General features: G+C 40.9%; 1 protein-coding gene across 1 annotated transcript in view; it reads right to left on the minus strand.

Moving 5' to 3' along the window:
* LOC131279526 (endogenous retrovirus group K member 13-1 Env polyprotein-like) overlaps positions 1-18,828 on the minus strand; it is a 133,758-nt gene extending 114,930 nt beyond the window's left edge. The window contains exon 1 of the mRNA XM_058302591.2: positions 18,550-18,828. The gene's annotated coding sequence lies outside the window, so the exon portion shown is untranslated. The remainder of the gene's footprint in view (positions 1-18,549) is intronic.
* Positions 18,829-24,967: the final 6,139 nt, after the last annotated feature.

Here is a 24,967-nt window from a genome sequence, read left to right on the forward strand (position 1 = left end):
ATCACTAAATTCTATTTTACTATTAATGGAATCTGGCAATATATTAGGCTTCATTTTTAAAGAAGTTTTGGACTACAGAGAGGTTCAACTATGGCAAGGGAAGAACACTGGTGTGGGGTGTTATTGATAGGGGGCACATGGTTGGGAGGGAGTTCTCCAGGGCATGTATACAGGGTACATAAAAATGTTGGGATATTTTCATAGTGGTTTCAGTTAAAAACAACTGAGGGAGTGCTGAATTCCCAGCCAGGGAGCTCTATCATATTCCCCAATGGAACAACAACAATCCCTCAAATGCAATGGCAAAGACCAATAAAGATGAATGGCCCAAAAATGAGCCCCTGATATTGATGACTATCCTTATGAGCCTGTGTGCCTGAAATATAAACTAGGTCTAGAGCTGCAGAGTGCCTAAGAGTTACCTCCTGAAAGCCTCCATGTTACTCAAATGTGGCCATTCACTAAGCCAAACACATTGTGTAAATGCATTACCTCCCCCTCACCCCAGTGTGGGACATGACTCCCAGGGATGAGCCTCCCTGGTGCCAAGGGATTACTACCAAGCAGCAGCTGATGATGTAACCAAAAAAAGACCTAGAATAAAAGGGTCAACTTAGACCAGCAGAATATCTCAGCCTACATGTAATATCAGGTGTTAAAAACTGCTTTTTGACTTTGGATAAAAGGGGGAAATGGAAAGGACAAGTGAGTTTATATGGCTATGAGTCTCTAAAAAAGAGGGAAGTCATCAGAGAGGTAACACTTATGCACATCTCAGCAGGATACCAGAGATAGCCAAAGTAGATAGAAACCCAGGTACTGGTTCTCCTGAGTGCTACAGAGACCCACAGATTCTATGGTCATGGCAGATGACTCTGGAGTTCAGTGCCATGTCAGTTGGCCCTACTTTGGAGTTTGTGTCCCTGAGTGTGATGGAGTTGGACTCAAATGTGACCTTTCCACACATGCCTCTTCTGTTACTTTTACTGGACCTGTGGTTAGCATAGGGTTAGTGTATGCTCAGGAGACCTGAATCTCTGGACTGTCCAAGTGACAGTCAGGCCTGAGTCTCAGCAGATTTGCAACTCCTACCCTCTGGTTTATTGGACTTACCCCAGCCAGCTAACAGGGAGGTAAAGAAGGTCAACCACCACACCAGGGAGCCAAAAGTACATACAACTGTAAGTAGGAGAATTGCATCCATCATCCATGTGGAATCTAAGCCCCCTCTTGATGTAGAAGGGAACTGGATATAACTATTCCAGGGTTCACAGGATGGAGGATTAGAGTATGGATTAGAGTGGACTTGCTGGTGTTCTACTGGGGAACTATTGTGATTAGTAATGGAAGAAATTGTACCATTGATGTGGAGAAAGTGGCCATGGTAGCTGCTGATGGTAGGGAGAGGGAAGAAGAGATATGATTTGGGGGCATTTCCAGGATTTGGAGTTGTCCTGGGTGGTGCTGGAGGGACAGATGCTGGACATTGTATGTCCTGCCATGGCCCACTGGGTGGACTGGGGGAGAGTATAGACTACAATGTAGACCACGGCCCATGTGGTGCAGCAATGCTCCAAAATGTATTCACCAGGTGCAGTGAGTGTGCCATGATGATGGAAGAGGTTGCTGATATGGGAGGAGTGCGGTGAGGGGGGTGTGGTATATATGGGGACTTCACTTTTTTAATGTAATATTTAAAAGAAAATAAAGAAGAAGAAGAAAAAAACTCAACAGTAAAAACAGAGCATTCTATTTTTTTTAATGGGCCAAAGATCTAAATGGACACCTCACCAAGAAAATATATAGATGGCAAATGAACCTATGAGGATACCCATCATTTATCATTAGAAAAATGCAAATTTAAAAATCAAGATCTACTACACACCTATTACAATGGCTAAAAACCTAAAAATCTGGCAATATCAATTTTTGGTAAAGTTTAGAGCAATAGGAACTCTCACTTATTGTTGCTGGGAATGTAAAATGGCACAGCCACTTTTGAATACAGATTGGCAATTTCTAACAATACTAAATACAGTCTTACTATACTTCCTAATAATAGCACTCCAGATTTTTATCTCATTTAAAATCTTATGTCCATACAAATATATACAAGCAAATGTTTACAGCAGTTTGATCATAATCACTAAAAACTGGAAGTCATCATTATGGTTTTCAATAGGTAATTAGATAAGAATAGTGAAGTTCATCCATAAAATAGAAAGCTATTCAGTGTTAAAAAGGAATGAACTCTCAAGCCATACAAATCCATGGGTTAATCTTGAATGCATATTACTACATGAAGGAAGCCAATCTACAAATGCTACATACTGTATGACTACATCTATAATTCATTCTGGTAAAGGCAAAGCTATAGAGACAGTAAACCTATCTGTGGTTGCCAGGCTTTGGGAGGGAGGAAAGAGGGTTGACTAAAGTGAAACCCAGGAGATTTTGTAGGGTGGTAACACTATTCTGTATGATTCTGTAACAGCAGGTACATGACAAAACCCATAGATCGTTACTATAAAAGAGTAAACCTTAATGAATGCAAATTTTAAAAATAAATTATTTGGGAGGTCCCGAAATCCCAGAATGGAGGCCAGGCTGTGAGAAAATAATCTGCATAACACAGAATGAGACAACCTTGATGAAAAGGCTGAGGGGAAAGTATTCACCAAAGTGACTTTGAAAATGAGTGGAGACGGTAAGACTAACAGTAAAAGGATCTGCACTTAATAACATTGTGTTCTAGCTAATAAAGGGTTTTTCCCACAGGGCTACAAGTTAATAATTCTGAAACTACTATAAATGTGTATTAGAACTGAACAGTTAATTAAAGGGATAGCCGATGGGGTCAGCCAGGTTTCTTATTGTTGAAGTGGAGGTTACAGATGGGCAAGGTGAGAACAGTCCCTGTGGTAAGGGTTTCGAGTTGTAGACATCAGCATGAACTCATGTTTAGCTTAACATAGATAAAACAGATGCACTTATAAATAGCTATCAATATGTGCACATGAATTAGTCAGTATACACACAAATATTCCCTTGGTCAGCTAAAAATCAATGACAACCCTGTAGCAAGGAGTACTTCTATAGATCATGTCTAGCTTTTTAATATCATGCACCAATGAAAGGAACCAAGGATCTTTTAAGAACTGGTTAATTCTAGGACTGAGGCAGGAATTATACAAAATGAGTCTGGAGCATCTTCTAGTGCCAGAAGGTAAGGAAATGCTTTGAAACAAAACAAAACAACAAACCACATGATGGGAATATGCCAATGGGACATTTGAAGCCAATGGAAAGAGTATCAATGGCAAAATATGGAACCATTTGAGCAATAAAAGAAAGTAATATTGGATTATAATCCAATGTACAACATAAAGATTCATGAATCCATAATAATATAAATAAATTATTGCATCAATATATATATGGGGGAGAATAGACAAACCCCCCCTGAAGAAGAATTCCAAACAATTTATTGAGATTCTCTGCTGTCAAGAAGATGAAGGATAATTCCTCCTCCAAAAGGTGGCCTGTAAAACTCTTCCAAAGAATACAGTATAGAAAGGGGGTAAAAGAGTTACTTTACAGTGGAAAAACATAACCATCACAATGATGCCAGGTGATCAAAGTCAGCGTCAGCAGTGGTGAGTCAGGTTGCTAGCTTGTTGAGAAGGGCACTCTACCTCTGTGGTTTCCTCACAAAAACATATAACTCCCTCTAGTCTAATTATGATGAAAATAAACAAATCCCAGTTAAGGGACATTGGAAAAAATACCTGAACAATACCTTTCAAAAGTGTTACGCTCATGAAAAACAAGCCGAGTCTGAAAGACTGTCACAGCCAAGAGGAACCTTAGGGGACAGAGCAACATGGAACCATGGATGTTATCCTGGAACAGAAAAGGACACTAGGCAAAAAACCAAGGAAATATGAATATAATATAGACTTCATTTATTAATAAAATATCAATATTGTTTCATTAATTATAATAAATGTACCATATTAATGTAAAATGCTAATAGTAAGTAAAACATGGGTGTGGGAAATATGAAAACTCTCTGTACTATCTTTGCCATTTCCCTGTAAATATAAATCTATTCTAAAATTTAAAAGTTTATTACAAGCATTAAAAAAAATGAGACACCCAAGAAGGGCTGATGGTGAGGTAGGAGGTTGAAAAACAACAATATTAAAATTCAAAAATAAAGAGTAGACAGATTATTTTAGACAAAAAGTACTATTTTCTGAATTATAAAATGAGATATGTGTAACAGACATTATTTAATTGTGTATCCCCATTTATAGATGAAGAAACCAAAGACATGAGGGATTGAGGGACTTCTGACTTGGTCAGATTGATACTTTTCTAATATTTCTGGAATTCTACATAGAAACTAAGTTTTTTTTAAAGTTAACTGTTATCTGGAAATCCCTCCTTTTTTTCACCTAAGATTTATTTATTCACTCTTCCTCCTTCCCCTCCTCCCGCCCTGCTGTTTTTGCTGTCTATGTTGTCTTCTCTTCTCATTTTCTCTCCCTGGAGCCTCCTGGTGAAAAAGAAGAGAAAATCGTACCCACGCTGCAAGCTAGCACCCTTCACAAATGAGTCATACAGCAAGATGATGACGCATCAAAAGAGAGACAACTGGAGAGTCAAGGTGAAGCAGCAGAAACCAGGAACTGAGGTGGCACAATTGACAGGAAACCTCTCTCCACATCAGGATTCTGCAGACCGAATTCTGGTGAATCTTAGAAACTGAGTTCCCAAAGATGGTATCATTGCTCTTAAGTTGTTCTAAAACTCTCTAGGAATTGTTAAAAGGCTTATATTTCTTCTGTTTTGAAATACACAAGTTCTTTTCATTTTTATTTTTCAAAATGTTCATATTAAAACAAATCCTTGGGATGCCTTTACTAAACCTAAAATACTAATAATATATCAATACTGCTTTTTAAGAAAAGGGATACCTCCTCCCTTATTTCTTTGTTAACATACATTTCTACAAGTAGCAAAGTATCATTCCACAAATGTATATTTGCATAAGGAAGCTTCCCTACGAAAATAATTCTTTCTTATATATTTGCAATGGATGGTCTTTTGAACCCCTTTGCCATTATTTAAAGTAATTTGTACCTGTAAATAAAGGTAATGCATTATTTTTAAAAATTAAAGCTAAGAAATACCACAGCAGTCTGGGACTTCTGAAATATTCTGGAGTAATAGAATTTCATTATATTTCTGGAAATCATATTTGTCCCACAGGAATATTTTGAATCTGGTAGACGATGAAAGCAAGCAGTGTTCTGTCCTTTCCCTGATACTCAGCTGAGATTTGGGATCTTCCTAACTCCTACTGCATTTCGGTGAATGACTTATTGGTGCAAAAATCTTTTCCTAGAAACATAATCGAGAGTATTGCAGGGAGAAGATAACAATCTTTGGTTTTGAGGCTTGTTAAGGTGATACCTGCAAATGTAGTAACATAAGGCAGCTTTCTTTTTCCCACCAAAATCAGTTTATGTTCCAATGCTACAACGACTGGAATCAACAGTTGATACTGACAGCAGAAAAATTCCTCTAGAGACAGATCAATTGGTCTGCCTTTCCGTATGTCCCCAGCATTTGCACACATCAACAGAGTTTCTAATTAGCGTGGTTTGCTCACATCAATCTGGGGTTCCCTTTGCATTCAAAATCGCACAGGAATTCACCTCAGAGGTGCTTGGCCTCCCTCTTATCCTGATTAGCTCTTATACATAGCTACTTTTGCCTCGTATCTGAACATTCATCTAATAAACTGTAGCCAGAAAACAAATTTGGCGTTCTTCCCACTCTTAGTGAGAGACATTGGCACTTACACAGAAAAGAACACATAGTTTTAGCAGGTTCTTTGAGCCTCCGTGGCATTCCTCTGGTGAAAAGTGATGTGATAATGAGAAATAATTTCTCTTTGATGTAAGACAAATGCATACACATCAATCTAATATTAGCCCATAATTACATCCTTTGCATCATAGATAATGATTGTTGCCTAGTGCAAGGAGCAAGTGAGAATTCATTTTAGAGAGCTTGTAAGTTTTGTCATGTTATTATGAGCAGGGCTCAAAAGAGCAGGGTAGACATATGTCATCCACCAGGTCATGAAAATAGCTTTTTTAAGCAAAAGGTTTCTGGGTGACGGCATGGGCTAAAGTGGTATTTAACCTGCATTCAACTGCGTATCCTGTCGCTGTTCCTGCAGTTTCTAGATGAAGAAAAGCATTGAATATTCCAAGCAGGTCTGCTCACCGACATGCTATTAATGAATAGTGGCACCGCATCACGTTTAGAGGAGAACCAGACGAAGGAAGCTATTTATGTAACTTATTATTCCAGGCTACAAACCAAGAAGCAGTGGCTCTTTAATAGCCAGAGCCAAGAATTAGCCGAGCAAGGAATGTCTTATTCCTGACAAATCAATCTAGCGTTTCGCTTCATTCCACTGGAGTAATTAAACATTTGTATCCAAGGGGATCCATAGGACATCGTGCATAACACATTTCAGCCGTCACCCACTACCATCTCTAAACAGCACTATAGCCAAACGTTTCCAAAAATTACTACCGAGAGGGACTAGTGGAGCATCAGGCAGAATCCTTCATTGATTCATGTGGAAGAGCTCCACAGTGATGGGGTATATTTTGTGATTGAAGTGAAGTAATCCACAACGTGTCCATAGGAACAAGCTACCTAAGGTTTTATCATATGTTCATAAAGAATTACTTTAGCTAGTATGAATTTTGTGGCCCACAGTTTTGACATAATGCATTAAATAAGGTTTTTTTTTTGTGGCTGTTTAATTGTATTTGCAATGGTCAAAAGTAATAATGCTCATGATTTAAAAATAAAATAATAGAGAATCTCTTTTAATTAAAAGATCTCCTGCTCTTCACTAATCACTACAAATCTTTTTTCCTAGATGTAAAAACCTACATTTAATGCTTTCTGGTTTTAAAATTTTTTCCAGTGGTTATTTCAATCTCTCTAAATGATATGTGTGTAGAGGTTTTATTGGGTTACTGATTTGATAAATTATTTATTGACTTCCTACTGGGATAAATAAGAATTTAGCTTAATTACACTCCTCCTTCCTTACCTTCCTTCTCTCTCATATACCATTTATGCCTGATATAACAGGAGATCATTCCCTGAAATCCTTCAGAAATGAACCACCTCATATGAATCCTAAAAATTCTCCCTTATTATAGTTCATTTTCCCCATTATTTATTTTAAACAAACAATAGCCTGGAATGACCAGAGATGTCTGGAATGTTTAAGAAATTCTGGTGGTGATAGTGAAAACAAAAGGCAAAGAAATTTGCCAAAAATTTAGTCACTATCTCCATGTATATGACATTGCTAATAAGTGTCACATATCTGAACAACTAGGCCCTTAAAACTCATTTTTTTTAAAGCAATGGAAAAAAGAGTTATCTTGTGTGGTGAAGAAACTATAACTTTAGAATAAAAAATTTTAAAAAAGATCCTAAAAAAATTATAAAAATGGTACTTGGAACTTGGACTAACTTTTCCACTGACAGAATTATATATGGATTTAAAAGGAGCTGCATTTAAAATAATTTAGATGGAAAGGAGGATGACATGCTCTGACAAACTGAGCTGGACGATTTGAAATGTGGCTCCAATGGTGAAAAAAGACAGTGATGTAAGAGATGAAAGTAAAGAACCTAAATAAAATTGTTGGATAAAATCTGAGCATCAAGAAAAGAAAATCTGTATTTATCTCTGATTTATATAATATATTATAAAAATATGTTTTTCTGTTATTTATATATTTTTAAAATATGCAGCTCTATTAAGAAATTAAATATTATGGAGATACAAATTAGCATATTCATCTATATTTCTAAATTTATGTGTAGTTCATCTGATCAAATTATTTTTTAAAGGAGCTTCTCATTTTAAAAATGAGGGATTACCTTATATTCAAGTTCTATTAATTAACTCTGCACAGCGATTTTTTACTTTCTGTCTTCAGAGTCCAAATGCTTCTTTTTCACTTTGGAGGAAAAAGATTTTCAATATGCAAGGTACAATGTGGGGAGAGAGGGAGGAGAGAAGGAGTGGGAACAGAATCCGGGTTCTTCCATTTAGTAACTATGTGATATGCCACAAGTTAAATAATATCTCTGGGCTTTATTATACCTAAAATGGGAATTATAATAGCATATCCCTCACAGGTTTGATGTGAGAGTTAGATAAAATAATCTCTGTAAAATTTTGAGATATTCAGGTTCATTGCTAAGCCATTTACCAAAATGGGTAACACATTTCCTAAGTCAGGGAAGGGGGTAGTTGGGGATTAACATTTTGCTTGGGGAAAAAAAGAATATTTAAGATGCCTTATAGGTATCAAGTGATGATATGAAGTAAAAACTTTGCTATAAAAATCCAGAGTTCACAGAGCATTTAAGGAATGAAAGGAGAGCCGTTCATCAGCATGCAGGTGGCATTCTAAAGCAGGAGCCCAAAGAGAGGACCTGGGGAAAACTATTAGTTAAAGAAGAGAAAGGCTCTCAGGATAGATGCCCAGAGTTCTTCAGTACTGAAGATTGAGCGAAGTTGCCAGCTGAGAAGAGTTAAAAGTAGCAACAAGAGAGATGAAAGGAACAATGAAGGAATGTCACAGCAACAGCATTAATCGAAATTCATTTGAAGATAACAGAAAATAAACTATCACTTTTAAGGGGAAGGGATTAAATACAGGCAATTAGCTGCTTAGGAATACGATGCTTGGGCTGGACCACCAGAAAAGACTCAGAACAAGATAGCTGAGATCCTGTCAAGCGAAGCACTTCACATGTCATAACCAGATATCTGGTGAAACATGCAGGCATTTGTCCCAGCTGCTGACTTCTGCCACTACCTTACCTACAGTATGGAAATAAAAGCCATAGATCAATTGACTTTATATTCAAGTCACACCTGTTAGATATACACATCAAAAAGAGTCCTTATTGCTCTATGCTCTGCTCCCTCTCTCAATTCAAATTCTAGTATATCTCATTGGCATTACTTAAATCCCTACACCGATAAACTGGTGTATATGGAAGTCTGGGAAATGCAGTTTTCAGCTAACTACTGTGGTACGAGAAGGCAAAATAGAAAAATATAGGAACAGATATTAAATGAGTCAATTTATATTATCTATCAAAAGACCTAAGTGGAAAGAGTTATTTAAAAAAGAAATCAGTAGCCAGCTATATTCAAAGCTACTAGTAAGGCAAGTAAGATGAAAACAGAAAGACAGCAATTGAATTTTATTTTATGAGAGGTTCTTAATAACCTCAGGAGTAGCCTTTGGATGTTGAAAACTTTAGGGAGATGGAGTGGGTTGAAGAGTGAGTAAGAAGTCAAGAAATGGAGACAGTAAGTAGAAACAACTCATTCTAGGAGTGTTTCTGCAAGAAGAAGAACAGAACTGGGACAATAGATGGAGATGAATAGAGAAGTTAATACAAAGGTTTTAAATGTTGATTTTAAATGGGATTTGTCTGTAAACAGATAGAAACAATTGAATAGTAAAGGAGAATGATGTAAGAGAAAAGGGGGCTAACTACAAGATGAAGTCACTAAGAAGATAAAAACACTGAAAAGAGGAAAGAGGGTAAAAGGAAAGGAAAAGACTATTCTTCCATGGAATTGGACAGAAGAGGGAATACAAGCACAAAGAAATTTCGCTGATTTGATCATGGGAAGTTGAGGGGGTTCTGAGCTGTTTCTCTTTTCTGCACAGAATAGGATGTGAAGTGAGCAGTGAGCAGGTGTTGGCTGAGTGAGATTTTAAAAGAGGTTAAGCATGAAATAGGCATCTTGGGGAGTGGAATGGCGAAATTACTATAGGGAAAATAAATATTTTTTGCCCATTAGGGGTATTTAGGTATGAAATTAAATGCCATTATTATTGAAATTAAATAGCATAAAGTTTTGAGAAAACTTTAAATATTTTAATGTAGATATAGGAAATGGTTAGAGTTGGTTTTGATCAAAATCAGGGTTTCTCCAGAAAGGGAAAACAGTGGGAGGGAGGAAAAATGGATTCCAGAGTGCTTTCAATGAACTAGTTATAATAATGAATTGTGAACCTATTGGATAAGAAGAGAAATGAAGATAGAAGACGGGGAGGGATAGTGGGAAAGTTTGATGAATCAATAGATCAGGGGTCCCTATCCATGAGGCCAAATTTTGGAGTGGACCATTGGGAACAGAGGATAAATGGTAGTGGGCAGAGTGATGTCATTAAGATTATCTGTGATGAACAGGTCTATGATGTGACCACAGGAATGTGCAGCTGAAGTGAGTTTAGAAAAGCTTGACTGAAGTGAAGAGGCCAAAAACTAGATGATGGGCATGATGTATGGGTCATCTCAGTTTATTCACTATTGATAATAGTATCACAAATGGAGATTAAAATCTGAGTCAATGAAAAAAATTTCATTAATAAGGCTAAATATTTTAGAGGACTAGAGATATACAATGAAAGTAATTTAGTAGGATTACTAAATCCACAGCGTGGACATCAAGCTGTGGTTATGATAGAGGAAGGAAAAAATATATATGCATAGCATATATAAATATCGACATAGATGCATGTACACACATTATACTGTGTTGGTAAGTAGGAATCAGCTCATCTGACATAAATATGAGAATGTTTTGGAATAAACGAACCATTACATGCAGCTTTGTTATAATCCTTCTAATTAAGACAAGCCACTCAAGGAAATTTAAAAATCCTACGTGTTTCTTAACGTGTTGTCTCTCCTACAATTAATTCCTTGATGACATTGACTGTCTTATTGATCTTTATGTTCCCAGCAACTGGCACAATGTCAGGCACACTCAATAAATATTTGTTGAATTTAAAACTCTAAGAGGGAAGCAGATTTGGCTCAACTAATAGAGAGCCTGCCTACCACATGGGAGGTTCAGGGTTCAAACCCAAGGCCTCCTGACCTATGTGGTGAGCTGGCTCACACACAGTGTTGTTGTGCACAAGGAATGGCGTGTCACACAGGGGTATCCCCTGTGTAGGGGAGCCCCACATGCAAGGAGTGTACCCCTCAAGGAGAACCACCCCATGGGAAAAAAGCACAGCCTGCCCAGGAGTGGCACCACACACACAGAGAGCTGACACAGCAAGATGGATTCTGGGTGCTGCTGACAAGAATACAAGCAGACACAGAAGAACACACAGCAAATGGACACAGAGAGCAGACAACAGGGGGGTGGGGGAGGGGAGAGAAATAAATTTTAAAAAATCTTTAAAACTCTAAAAACCTTAATTATGTAAATTAGGTAAAGAGATCTTCTCAAATTAATAACTGAAATATGGGGAATTTGAGAGAATGGAAATTGCACAACCAGAGTTAACTGTATTTTGCTCTTGTGAAAAACAAGATATCTGAACAATATTTTCACTTGTCAAGCATCATATCCATTGTATTTCAAAGCCTAGCATATTTCTAATTTACTAAAATAAATGTGGATTGAAAATATGATATATTATCTTCATGCACGTATTAGCAAATGATTTTTATGCCTATTTTCAAGGAAATCAAAAGATAGTGCCCAGCATGACCCTAGGAATTTGCTCAGACAATCTCTATTCATGGTTCATTAGTGATAAGCTCTGCCAAGCTGGTGGATAAATAATCATGTTCATTCCCTCTCATAGCCTCTCCTGCTTAGGGAGGCCATTAACAGATAAGAATGGCATTAATGCACATTTCATATAATAAAGATTCCATAAAACTAAGAATCTTATTTTCACTGTCAAGGTCCCATAACCACAGTAAGGAGATGAGGAATAAGAGATAAAAAGCCAGAAATAGCAAAATTCAATACAATTTTAAGTGAAGTGTAACGAGAAATGTGAGTGGAAAAATGCAGTTAAATCCTAGCAGAAAGAGACGGCTGATAATTAAATATAAATATAGAACGCAAATCTATCACAAATATAAATATATATGAATACGTATGAACATAATATGCATGTATAGTATATGTATATGTATTCTAACATACATTTAAGTGTGATTACATGAAACAAAATGATTTTCTTAAACCCTGTCTGGCAGTTGTTATGAATCTCCTTCACATTTAGAGAGAGCTAGTTAGTTGGCACGAGAGTAATAAATGGAGAGCAAACCATTTCAAACCCTTAGACAAATATGCACATGGAGTCCAATAAAGGCACAGGCAATACCTGTGCTGATGAAAATCATGTCCTGTATTATGGTCTGATGTCTCTATTTCCTTCTTACATTGGTAGAAAAGATTTGTGAAAATATTTGCTTCCCCCAAAATAAATTACGCATACCAGTTATTAATGGCTTACCCTAGTAATTAAGAACACCTATTTCTTCTTGTATTTTTTTAAATTTATTTCTCTCCCCTCCCCGCCTCACCCCAGTTGTCTGCTCTCTGTGTCCATTTGCTGTGTGTTCTTCTGTGACCGCTTCTATCCTTATCAGCGGCACCAGGAATCTGTGTCTCTTTTTGTTGCATCATCTTGCTGTGGCAGCTCTGTCTGCGGTGCCATTCCCAGGCAGGATGCACTTTCTTTTGTGCTGGGTGGCTCTCCTTATGGGGTGCACTCCTTGCGTGTGGGGCTCCCCTATATGGGGGACACCCCTGTGTGGCATGGCACTCCTTGCGTGCATCAGCAATGCGCAGGGGCCAGTCCCACATGGGTCAAGAAGACCTGGTGTTTGAACCAGGGACCTCCCATGTGGTAGGCGGGTGCCCTATCCATTGGACCAAGTCTGTTTCCCTATTTCTTCTTTAATACTATGAATGGGGAACAGATATTTTCAAATCCTGAAATATTCATGGTCTGAAGGGATAATCTTACTGGCCTGACAAATCATATATTTTTAAGTATAATGTACAGGACAAATGCCTTTGTAAAATATTTTATTTCATGTAGTCTGGAGGCACCTGTGTGACTATTTGGATAAGATTAACAGGAAAATGGATGTGGGTCCCATGTTCCTGGGATTCACCATTTACTACTGAGAAGAATGCTCAGAACTTTATTAGGAAAGGAGGACCAAACAGCTTAGAAGCTCTTAATGTGCACCAGCTCTTCACTGGAAACATGTTCTTAACACTGCAGCACTGTAAAAACAAACAAACAAACAAACAAACAAACAAAAAACTTGGTATAAGCCTCTGCTCTAACCAATGCATCAAAACTAGCTAAGCATAGTTAGTTAGACGAAAGGGGTACCAGTTGCCTCTCTAAATATTCAATTTTGTTTCAAATTGAGATTAAAAAAGAAAACATTCATGATCCAAGTGTTCCCTTTCTCAGGGAAAGCAAAACGATACTTAACCCCTCAAAGGAAGTAGAGAGACAACTGATTTTTTAATGACTCATAAAGTTACAAATAGCAACCAGAAAGAATATTTGAAGTAAGTTCAAGGCAATTCTTTTCTTGCCCAGAGACGTAAAGAATAAAGTATTAACATAATACACAACATCACACTACCAACCAGATTTTGCCAAAAAGCATATAAAAAATTTTGTTTAATTTTTATTTTGAATTTTAACTTATTTTAATTACAGAATAGATGAAGAAATTGATACAATAGCAATAAAACTCAAAATACCCATTATCTGAAAAAAAAGTTACAGAAGTTAATATTACATAGGATTTACTTCAGATCTTTCTCTTTTTTTTTTTTTTGTGGAAAGAAATAACACATTGCATATATCACTAAGGTTCCTCACTCCACTGCATCTCTTGAATTCCTTCACCAGATATAACCATGATTTTAGAGTTGAAATGAGTCTCTCATGAATATGTTATCCTATATATTAATAAATTTATCTGTATTTGAAAATAGAATTATGTGGTTTGAATAGTATGTGGTTTAAATGTTCTCATACTGAATGAGTCCTTATATAGTATCCATGTTTGTTGGCTCAGATTCATGTTAATCTCTAATCAATGCCCAATTAATGGTCATTTATATTGTTTCTCATTTCCACTATCTATTTCCAACATTGCAATTAACATACCAGTAAATGCCTTTTTTACATGTGCAAGTGCTGAGAGTTGCTATTCCAAGTTAGCAACCCCTGCTGTGGGCTGCTACTCTAAGTTAGCAACCTACGAGGACCGGGCGGGCTTCCACGGCTCCGCGGTGAGCCCCTAGGCCAACGCGTAGGCCTAGGTTCTCCAGGCGTGGGGGACGCGCGGTAAAAACCACGGAGACAGCCTGTGAGAATGAGCTAGTCCAATTTATTGCGGAAATACACTTGATTATATAAGGTCGGGTCAAGGGAGGGGTAGGAATTGGGGCGGGTAAACTACGGGGCGGTAGTGGATAGGCGGAACTGTGCAGGCAGCTATGAGGTAGGCGGTGATTAAGAAAGGGGGCAGATTATGAGTTGGCTAAGTGGACGGGACTGGCGGGAAGGATAGCAACGGCTGGAAAAGGGAGATAACAAAGGCAAGGAGGAGGGGTGAAGGGAGGCAGCAACAATTGCTCCTTTTGTTTTATAAAAAAAGGGTGTGAGAGAGTAGAGGGATGGGCTGTAGAGGGTGAGAGAAAAAGGGGGCAGGATTGACTGGCGATGGGCAAATGACATATCATTTGGCCAGAATGTATGCATCGCCCTTAGGGTTGGTGCGTGCCGGTGCTAGACGAAATATCTAACATGATGTTGCGCACGCTTTTTTGGGGTGGATAGCGCTGTGGCTGGCTTAACTGCGAAGAATTCTCAGACGTATAGCAATAAAGGGGGGCGGAGGGTGCACCCAAGCCCTTTACGCCGAGGGAAGCGAACCCGTACCGACGGCTAAAGTCAGAGAGCTTCACAGCAAGCAGCTTCACAGGCGGGATGTACAGTGGGAAGGGGGGTGAGGACGTGGTCGAGATTGAGGAATGGAATCAGAGGTAGCAAGACGTTGGTAATGGATTTGAACAAATGAGGAAAATACACTGTCAGCATGATCTTTGGCAAGGCGGATGATTCGTCGAATGGCCCAAGGACCAACGGTGAGACCTAGGATGATGAGCAGAACTGGGGTTAGTAACGGGAGAAGATAGGGGAGGAGGGGCTGCAAGAAGCCCCAGGAGCCAGCAGTTTGGGCTCGTTCAAGTCGGCGTTGATTGAGACCTTTTTCAAGTTCTTTTAAACTGGAGTCTACTAAACCGGTATAGTTGGCATAAACACAGCATTCTTCTCCTAGAGCTGCACATAGGCCACCTTCTTTAAGGAGGAGGAGGTCAAGGCCTCGGCGGTTTTGCAGAACAACTTCAGAGAGAGAGTTGAGAGAGTCTCTAAGATATTTGACTGCGTCTCGGAGGTAGATAATATCAGAGTCTACTGCTTGCCTGAGGTTTTGAAGGGCGGAGCCTTGTGTGGCTAGAGCTGCAACACCAGTGGCAGCTCCAGCTGCAGGTAGGAGGGAAGTGACAGTGAGTACAGCAGTAATAGGTTCGCGTTTGTGGAGGTAAATAGCTTCTTGAGTGTGATCAAAGGCTTCTAAGAAATGTAGAGGAGTGCGATAGATGACTCGAGGCGTGAGGAGGATGAGAGCACACGTTTCTTTGGTCTTGTTAAGTGTGGCAACAGATAAGCATGGAGTAAGTCCAGTGGAAGAGCAGAGCCATAGGGTGGTGTTTAGAGGAATTAAGTATTTGGCAGAGATGTGTGGGGAGGTATAGTTGGCACAGGCAGTAAGGCTAGGAGTGTGGGAAGAACGGGGGTGAATGCATAAACCTTTGGAAGAGATGTGCGTAAAAGTGAGTGGGACATGAGTAGATTGATTCCAATTGCAGGAAGAGGGGGAATCGTTGGTGGAGGAAGTAAAGAGTGGTGAAGGGATAGCAAGTGGATCATAGAGGGGGAGGCTGGGGGAAAGACACAACCAGCAAGAGCGAGTGAGGTTGGGGTGGGAGGCGTTGAGAGAGGAATAGGAGGCGTTTAGGAGTTTGAAGTAGGGACTAGAGGGGATGAGAGGATGTGGTTGTATACTTGAAGCGGGGGGGAACGTGGAAGGGGTGGCAGACGTAGGAAGCGGTGGGTTGAGGACTCGGTTTGGGCTGACATTAATTGCGGGGCGACTGGAGGGGGATCTTTTTCGGATTGTGAAGAAGGCTCCTGAATCATAACCAGTCTGGTAAAGACGAATTCCCCAAGTGCGACCCACGAGCCAAGTGTCTGCAGAGGGGTCTTTGACGAGGAGGGAGACGTTTGGGTGTTGGGGGGATAGTTGCCTGCTGAGTAAGGAGAGGTTAGGATCTTTGTTAGGGGGGTTTGCCCAACCAACAGCCATGGTTTCACATCCCCATGAGGGACAGAAGAAATGCGCGGGGTTATGGCAGGAAGTGGAGGATAAGCCTATTGAAGAAGGGCAGATATAGTAACCAGCAATCCCGAAAGCTGACTCATCAGGGCCCGGGGCAGCACCATACCCGTACCCACTATGACAGCTTCCTCCCGGACAGTCTGAGTAACAATTATGGCTTTGTCCAGAAAGGCGGCAGATGTGAACTGTGAAGGAGGGGGCTCCAGCGGTCACGTTAAAGGCGAGATCTGTGTTTGATTTCCATTCAGAGAGGGTCCAGTTAAATGGCTGATGGGATGAATAACTCTGGGCAGAGGAGGCTAAAGACAACATGAGAATGAGGAGATGAATGAGACGGGGGAGGGTGGAGGGGCAGGAAGCGGGGGCCTGAATAGAGCGGGCCTGTCGGAGGAGTTGAAGAACTTGACGTTCGATGGGGTCATCATCTTCAAGGGAAAGACGGCTTAGGCGGCGGGCAAAGAAGTGTTGTCGACGTCGTTCGCGGCGAGAGAGAGCTGGTGTGGTCCCCCTGGGCGACGGTGTTGGAATAGCAGGCTCAGATGAATGTACTTGGGGGCGCATAGTAGTCATGGGAGAAGAACTACAAGGGAGATGAGGATGGCAATTAAAAGCAGCCAGGCGACAGCGAGGAGAAGGCGTTGGCGAAGGTTCCAATCTGTCGGGGCTGTGGCTGCGAGACAGACAGCTGAAAAGATTGTTAAGAAAGTGAAAATTACAAGAAAAAAGCAAAGTAAGAGTGGGTGGGAGGGGAGCTTGAGGAGCATTTGCACTGGGAGTTCCTTTCTTGATGGGCGATAAGACACGTTTTAGTGACGGTCAGACACTTGTCGACAGCGGGTTGGGGAGGCAGCGAAGGCCTTTCTTGTGGAGTATGCAGGGTCAGGTCTTTTGAGAGATCTGGCGGAAGGATGGAACGGGCTAGAGAAATCCAGTCATAAGGAAGAGCAAGTTGGACCCCTAACTCTTCTATTAATTGTTGGACATATGGGCTACCTATGCCGTCTTCTTTAACCGCTTTGCGAAGAGTTTTAACTTCTTCGGCTGTGAAGGGAAGCCAAGTCTGAGGGCGTTGCTGCGTGGGCAGCGGGTTGAGCGGGTATAGCTGGGGGGAGGAAGGGTGTGCTTCTCCGGAGCCGCCGCTATATGGCGGTGGCGAGGAATGAACAGTAGCAGGAAACAGGTGAGAGAGCGGCAGCTTAGCAACGTCATAGCGACAGCAAGCTGGCGGCGGGACCTTTTTGGGCGCCGGACAAGATGGCGGAGAAGCCACGTCATTTCCGGAAGCCGGCCAAGATGGCGGCGAGGACACGTCATTTCCGGGGGCCGGCCAAGATGGCGGCGAGGACACGTCATTTCCGGGGGCCGGCCAAGATGGCGGCGAGGACACGTCATTTCCGGGGGCCGGCCAAGATGGCGGCGAAGTCACGTCATTTCCGGGGGCCGGCCAAGATGGCGGCGAAGTCACGTCATTTCCGGGGGCTGGCCAAGATGGCGGCGACATTATGTCCGGGGCAGGGCTGGAAGATGACGAGACAGGGAGGGGCGGGTAAAGGTGAGAGGAGGCGCCTTTGTTCCCGCCGGCGGGCTCGGACATAGGTGAAGAAGAAGCCGGAAGTGTGCCATTTTGGGCAGAGGTGGAAGAAAAAGGAGAAAGTCCGCTATTTTGAGGAGCTACTGAAGCGGCTTCTGCGGGCCATGGGGAGCGCGGGCGGGGAGGTTCGCGCTCGAGAGCGGCGGCGAGCTGGTCAGACAGAGAATTTGGGTCGCCAGGATCATCGGGCTCATAGTCATTGGGTTGCTTAACTGATTTGTCTCGGATGGCTTCTGACGGTGCACCAAGGAGGCAGGCGCATATGGCTACTAGAGCAGGCAGCAGGCCGTGCGGAAAAGACCGCTTTTCATGCTCTATGGCGGAGGTGACTCGATCTATGAGTCGAGAGTATGTGTCTGGGCTCCAGAGCTGGCAGGTGGCAAGCCACGGATTAAGAGGGAGTAGCAGGTCCCAATATTTTTGGAGCTGTTTTAGGGAAACGCGGACTCCATTGGTATCAAGCAGGGCGGCTAAAAGCCGAACCTGAGGGGTATGGTGTGAGGAGAGAGAGGTGCCCATAGTGGGAGAAGAAAAGACGGCGATGGGGTCCCTACCTGGAGAGCTGAAATGGTCGCCAGTAGACAGCAGCAGCAGCAGCAGAGAGGGGCCGGAGGGCGGTGGAAGGAAAGGATCCCGGGCGAGCCCCCTGCTGAGAGTTGCTATTCCAAGTTAGCAACCCCTGCTGTGGGCTGCTACTCTAAGTTAGCAACCTACGAGGACCGGGAGGGCTTCCACGGCTCGGCGGTGAGCCCCTAGGCCAACGCGTAGGCCTAGGTTCTCCAGGCGTGGGGGACGTGCGGTAAAAACCACGGAGACAGCCTGTGAGAATGAGCTAGTCCAATTTATTGCGGAAATACACTTGATTATATAAGGTCGGGTCAAGGGAGGGGTAGGAATTGGGGCGGGTAAACTACGGGGCGGTAGTGGATAGGCGGAACTGTGCAGGCAGCTATGAAGTAGGCGGTGATTAAGAAAGGGGGCAGATTATGAGTTGGCTAAGTGGACGGGACTGGTGGGAAGGATAGCAACGGCTGGAAAAGGGAGATAACAAAGGCTAGGAGGAGGGGTGAAGGGAGGCAGCAACAGTGCAAGTGAGTGTTCTGGGTTAAAGAATATTCTCAACTCAAATACAAACACAAAATAATTTTAGTTTCATGCAGGCACTGTATTCCAACTATGTTCTTTCTGTTGTAATCTCCCTTCCTAATTACTTGCTGATATACTGTCTGAGCTCCATAGATTCTCATTTTAGAAGTTAAAATATCTTTTTTTTTTCATTTCTTTTTTTTGTCTTTTTTTTAATAATGTTACATTCAAAGAATATGAGATCCCCATATGCCCCCCACCCCCTTCGCCCCACTCCTCCCATAACAACCACCTCCTCCATCATCATGGGACATTCATTGCACTTCGTGAATACATCTCTGAGCACTACTGTACCACATGGTCAGTGGTCCACATTATAGTTTACACTCTCCCCCAGTCCACCCAGTGGGCCATGGGAGGACATATAATGTCCAGTAATTGTCCCTGCAGTACCACCCAGGACAACTCGAAGTCCTGAAAATGCCCCACATCAAAATATCTTTATTTTAAAGCTTTAATTGCAGCCTCTACCTAAATCTCATGTCCCCTCTTCCCTCATCCCCGGTTAGAGATGAAACCTGGGCTGCTAAGAGTAGAGAATCTGGGCCACAAGATTTAGGAAGAGGAAGAAGTAAAGGAAGGAGTCTTTTAGTCAATTTCCTTTTTTTTTTTTTTTTCCTTCTCTGTCCTTTATTGCTGCTTCTCTGGCTAATACTGAGAGGCCATCATTTCTCGGTGTGGCAGCCTTACAAACACTGGGTCCTTTACCGAGGCCACTTTACGATTTCTTGATTTGGGGAATCTAGATCAGACTTGAGACCTCCACCACCTTTACCTCCATCCATGGCCAATAAACATCAGTGCCACTTGCTGCTGGGAGTTCTTCTGTTCTGCCAAGGGAACTGAAATACAATTCCTTGGTGTTTCCCGTTTGACCCACCAGAAATTCCTGTACCTTGCCACAGGGACCACGTGCATGGAGTGGGCTCCATGATCATCCTCTCTTTCTGCCCTGCCTCATCTGAGTTTGCTTTTCCTATTCCACTACCTAAAGGGTCAATGAGCAAGACTCCTTCCTAAGCGAACGCATGACTGAGTAATAAAATGTTTGTCTCCCCACCTTGAGGAAGCCCCCAGGTTGATGAGGTAGTCTTCAGAAACCACCTCCCTTGGATCCAGGGAAAAGAAAGTTCTCCTTTCATGTTCCAGGTCTCTTTCTAAGGACACAGGGCTGTTCCAAGGATTCCTGTCTTCTCTTTGACTCCATTTTCTGGAGAGCTGGAGAAGACTGAAGAATGGCGTGGTGATGGATGATGTCTGGGGTGAGCGAGCTTAGCTTCCCCATGTCTTAGTAAGCACTGATATCCCTATCATTAATAACTGCCTTTGTAAGGTGGGTAATTAATGCCCCTTCCTGAACACTGGACTCTGATTATCATTTCTGGAGCAAAAGGGAGAATCTGATTCAATTTCTGTTACACAGAGAAAGAAAGGCTAGAACGCAGGTTATGCAGTTTTTTCAAAATAACCAGATAACTTTTTGGTAAAGTTGCACTCTTACAGGGCAGTACCAATTTGTAATTCCATCACCTATATAAAATTTTTCAGTTTATTTTTACCTAAACTTTGTGTTAACAGACATTTTAATATTTGCCAGTCTCATGGAAGTGAAATGATATCTCAGAGTTGTTTTGATCTGTACAACCTTGATTATTAATGATATCAAGCATATTATCATATGTTTACTGACATTAGAGATTCCTATTCCCTGTACCCTTTTTATATTCTTTGACTTAGTTTTACATTTTTTGCTTTTTTAAATAAAAACTACATACTAATCTTTTTCTAATATGTTTTGTAAATATCTTTTAATGTTATATAAATATATATTATTTCCTATAATTTTAAAGTTTTAAGATTGTCTAATCTATCAATCTTTTTATCATTTGTGCATTTGTTCTTTGCTATTTCAAGTCACAAAATTTTCTCTTATGAATTGGTTTAGTTTTCCATTTATTTAGGCTTTTTATGCCCTTTAGTTTCATCTATGAAGGCTCTGCACATCTTATTAGATTTATTCCTAGGAACATTAATTTTTTTTGCTTTCATGAATGGTATATTTTTATTTCAATATCTGATTTTTATTTAGAAAACAGAAATGTTATTTATTTTGGGAGGCAGTAATTAAACTCTGCATCTAGGAACTATGCTAAATTCATTAATTCTAGTAGTAAAATCTCTTATAAAGTAGAACATTATTAAACCACAAATAATTACAGCAGATACTTATTTCCAGCCCTGTGTTTATTGCATTGCTTCAGTGAGGCATGGCCCAGGGTGGGTCTTGGCCATCTTGCTGGAATCCTTTATAAACTGAGTACTGAAAGCAGAGTCACATAGAGAAAAGCAGTAGAAACAGACAAACCCCAAGAGGCTGGAATCAGTGGAGCAGAGAGGCATGGAAAGAGGCCCCTGAGAGCCTGAAAGAGATGAGATCATTATAATCTGCCATGTTCCTGATCACTCACAGCTGAGCTCAGGGAGAAAGTGAGCCTGAAGTGAGCCTGGAATAGAGACAGAGACCTTGGCAGAGACCAGCTGCCATAGTAATTTGCCACATTTCAGGAGTCTAGGATCACAAGCAGCTGACCTTTGGTGAGACATCTCTGGTAACACCGATTCAGACATTTTCACAGCCTCAGAGCTATAAACTTTAACCTAATAAATTCCCAGTATAAAAGCCAAGCCATGTCTGGTAGTTTGCACTGGCAGCCTTTAGCAAACTAAGACAAACCCTAATAAGTTTTGTCAGTTTTTCTTATTTCACTGTACTCTTCTATAAATTTTAATACAAGTCATGAAGGCAGATTTCTTTGTCTTATTTCTAATAGCAAGGGATGAATGTCATGTTTGTTTGAAGTGTTTGGAGGATGCCATTGATCAGATTAGGAAGGCCCTTATTTCAATGTTTTCAAAGAGTTGATGATGATTAGAAGCATGATGAAGAAAAAAATCGATACTAAATATTAACTTTTTTCCATCTATATTAAGATGATAGATGCCTGTTCATCTTTAATTTGTTAATGAGGGGAATTATAATAACAGCTCTCAAATATTAAACTATCCTTGCATTTACAGGACAAACTCTATTTCATGATGTATTCTTCATGAACATTAATAGATTATGTATATCAAGGTTTCATTTATTCAGAAATTTAATTTCTTATGCATTCTTGTCTAATTTTGGAGTCAAAATTATATTGGACTTATGAAAATAAATCTTTTGTTTATTAATTTAATACTTTTAATGATATTTTCAATTTAATTTTATTTTGGTGCTTTATTTTTAAAATATACATTTTTTTCAATTGTACTAGAATCTTTGAAGTTTTATAAAATTAACTTGAACATTTCTCAAGAATATATCACTTTATCTTCATTTTTGAATTTATCATTTACGATTAATCAAAACATCTCTTTTTTATTTCTTTTTTTAATAATTAGATTTTTTTCTCTCTCTCTATTTTCTTAAATGTTACATTCAAAAAATATAGGAGATCCCCACAAACCCCTCACCCCCCTCACCCCACTCCTCCCACATCAACAACCTCTTTCGTCATCATGGAACATGTGTTGCATTTGGTGAATACATTTTGGAGCACTGCTGCACCACATGGATAATGGTTTACATTGTAGTTTACACTTTCCCCCAGTCCACCCAGTGGGCCATGGCAGGGCATATAAATTGTCCAGCATCTGTCCCTGCAGTATCACCCAGGACAACTCCAAGTCCTGAAAATGCCCCCACATCATATCTCTTATTCCCTCTCCCTACCATCAGCAGCTACCGTGGCCACTTTCTCCATATCAATGCTACAATTTCTTCCATTACTAATCACAATAGTTCCATAATAGAATATCAGTAAGTCCACTCTAATCCATACTGTATTCCTCCATCCTGTGAATCCTGGGAAGGTTATGTCCACTCCACCTCTATATATAGAGGGGGCTTAGATTCCACACAGATGATGGATGCAATTCTCCTACTTACAGTTGTAGGCACTCTTGGCTCCCTGATGTGGTGGTTGACCTTCTTCATCACCCTGTTCGCTGGCCAGGGTAAGTCCAATAAACCAGACAGCAGGAATTGCAAGTCTGCTGAGGCTCAGGGCCTGGCTGTCACATGGACAGTTCAGAGATTCAGGTCTCCTGAGTGTACACCAACCCCAGCACCAACCACAAGTCCAGTAAAAGTGACAGAAGAGGCATGTGTAGAAAGGTCACATCTGAGTCCAACTCCATCACACTCAGGGACAAAAATTCCAAAGTAAGGTCAACTGACATGGCACTGAACTCCAGAGCCATCTGCCATGACCATAGACCTATGGGTCTCTGTAGCCCACAGGAGAACCAGTACCTGGGGTTATATCTACTTTGGCTGTCTCTGGGACCCTGCTGAGGTGTGAGCCAAGAGTGCCTACAACTGCAAGCAGGAGAATTGTATCCATCATCCATGTGGAATTTAAGACCCCTCTCAATGTAGAGGTGGAGTATATCCTCCACAGGATGGAGGACTAGAGTATGGATTAGAGTGGACTTACTGATATTCTATTATGGAACTATTGTGATTAGTAATGGAAGAAATTGTAGCACTGATGTGGAGAAAGTGGCCACTGTAGCTGCTGAGGGAAGGGAGAGGGAAGTAGAGATATGATGTGGGGGCATTTTCAGGACTTGGAGTTGTCCTGGGTGGTACTGCAGGGACAGATGTTGGACACTGTATGTCCTGCCATGGCCCACCAGGTGGACTGGGAGAGACTGTAAACTATAATGTAAACCATTATTCATGTGGTGCAGCAGTGCTCCAAAATGTATTGATGTACAGTTATTGAAACATAGCTTTCAAACAAGGTTTCATTTTGGTTTACATTATGGTTTATATATTAGACTATACAATTTTCTAAAATTTTAGTTATCTTATGTTTTACATTATGGTTTACATTTTAGCCTATAGACTTTTATACATTTTTGGTGTAATTTAACATGTTCTATATCCATATTGCATGATCTTGTGGAACACTTCCACTGCCCCACAGTTACCCTGATTCTATCTATTCAATACCTCTCTCCCCCTCCCCACAGCACCCACAGTGACAATCAATCTTCATTACTTGAAGAACCATATTGACAAATACTTGCAACAATGTTGAGGCCTTGACATAATCAACTGCCCTGACCCATTAGGAGCCACCAATTCTCTTGAGAGACACAATTCTCTCTGTTTGAGAACATCAGTCCTCTCCAGGATGTGGGTATACCTTCACACTCATTGTATGGTATACATATACACCCAATGATATAACCCATTATGACAAAATAACCACTCATACACTCCCTAGAAGTCTGCCTTGTGTCAGATGTCCCCCCTTAAGCATCTTAAACAGGTAAACTTCCTTATTATATTTTCTAACGAGTTTTCTCAGCATTATAGTTTCAACCATATACCTGACAATCTCCTATGTCCAAATGTTCCCCCACCCTTCCCCCAATTTCTGGGGCCATCTGACCGTTCCTCCCATCCCTAGCCCCCCTCAAGTCCTCAAAGCTCCACCCAAAGGTATCCCTATGCCCCCATTTTATCCCTTCCCTGTACAAATACTCACCTCCAGTCTATCATAGGTTTCACCCATGTAGGTGTCAGCTCACAACCTTCCTCTCCCCCCAACTTCCTTTAAGCCTATCATCCAGTCTCTAGCTCTCTGAGACAGCTGGGTTTACTTATTTCATATCAGAGATCTCATGTAGTATTTGTCCTTCAATGACTGGCTTGCTTTACTCAACATAATGTTCTCAAGATTCATCCATATTATCACATGTGCTTGTAAT

The sequence above is a fragment of the Dasypus novemcinctus genome, chromosome 8 (genome assembly GCF_030445035.2).
Source record: "Dasypus novemcinctus isolate mDasNov1 chromosome 8, mDasNov1.1.hap2, whole genome shotgun sequence".
Lineage (NCBI taxonomy): Eukaryota > Metazoa > Chordata > Mammalia > Cingulata > Dasypodidae > Dasypus > Dasypus novemcinctus.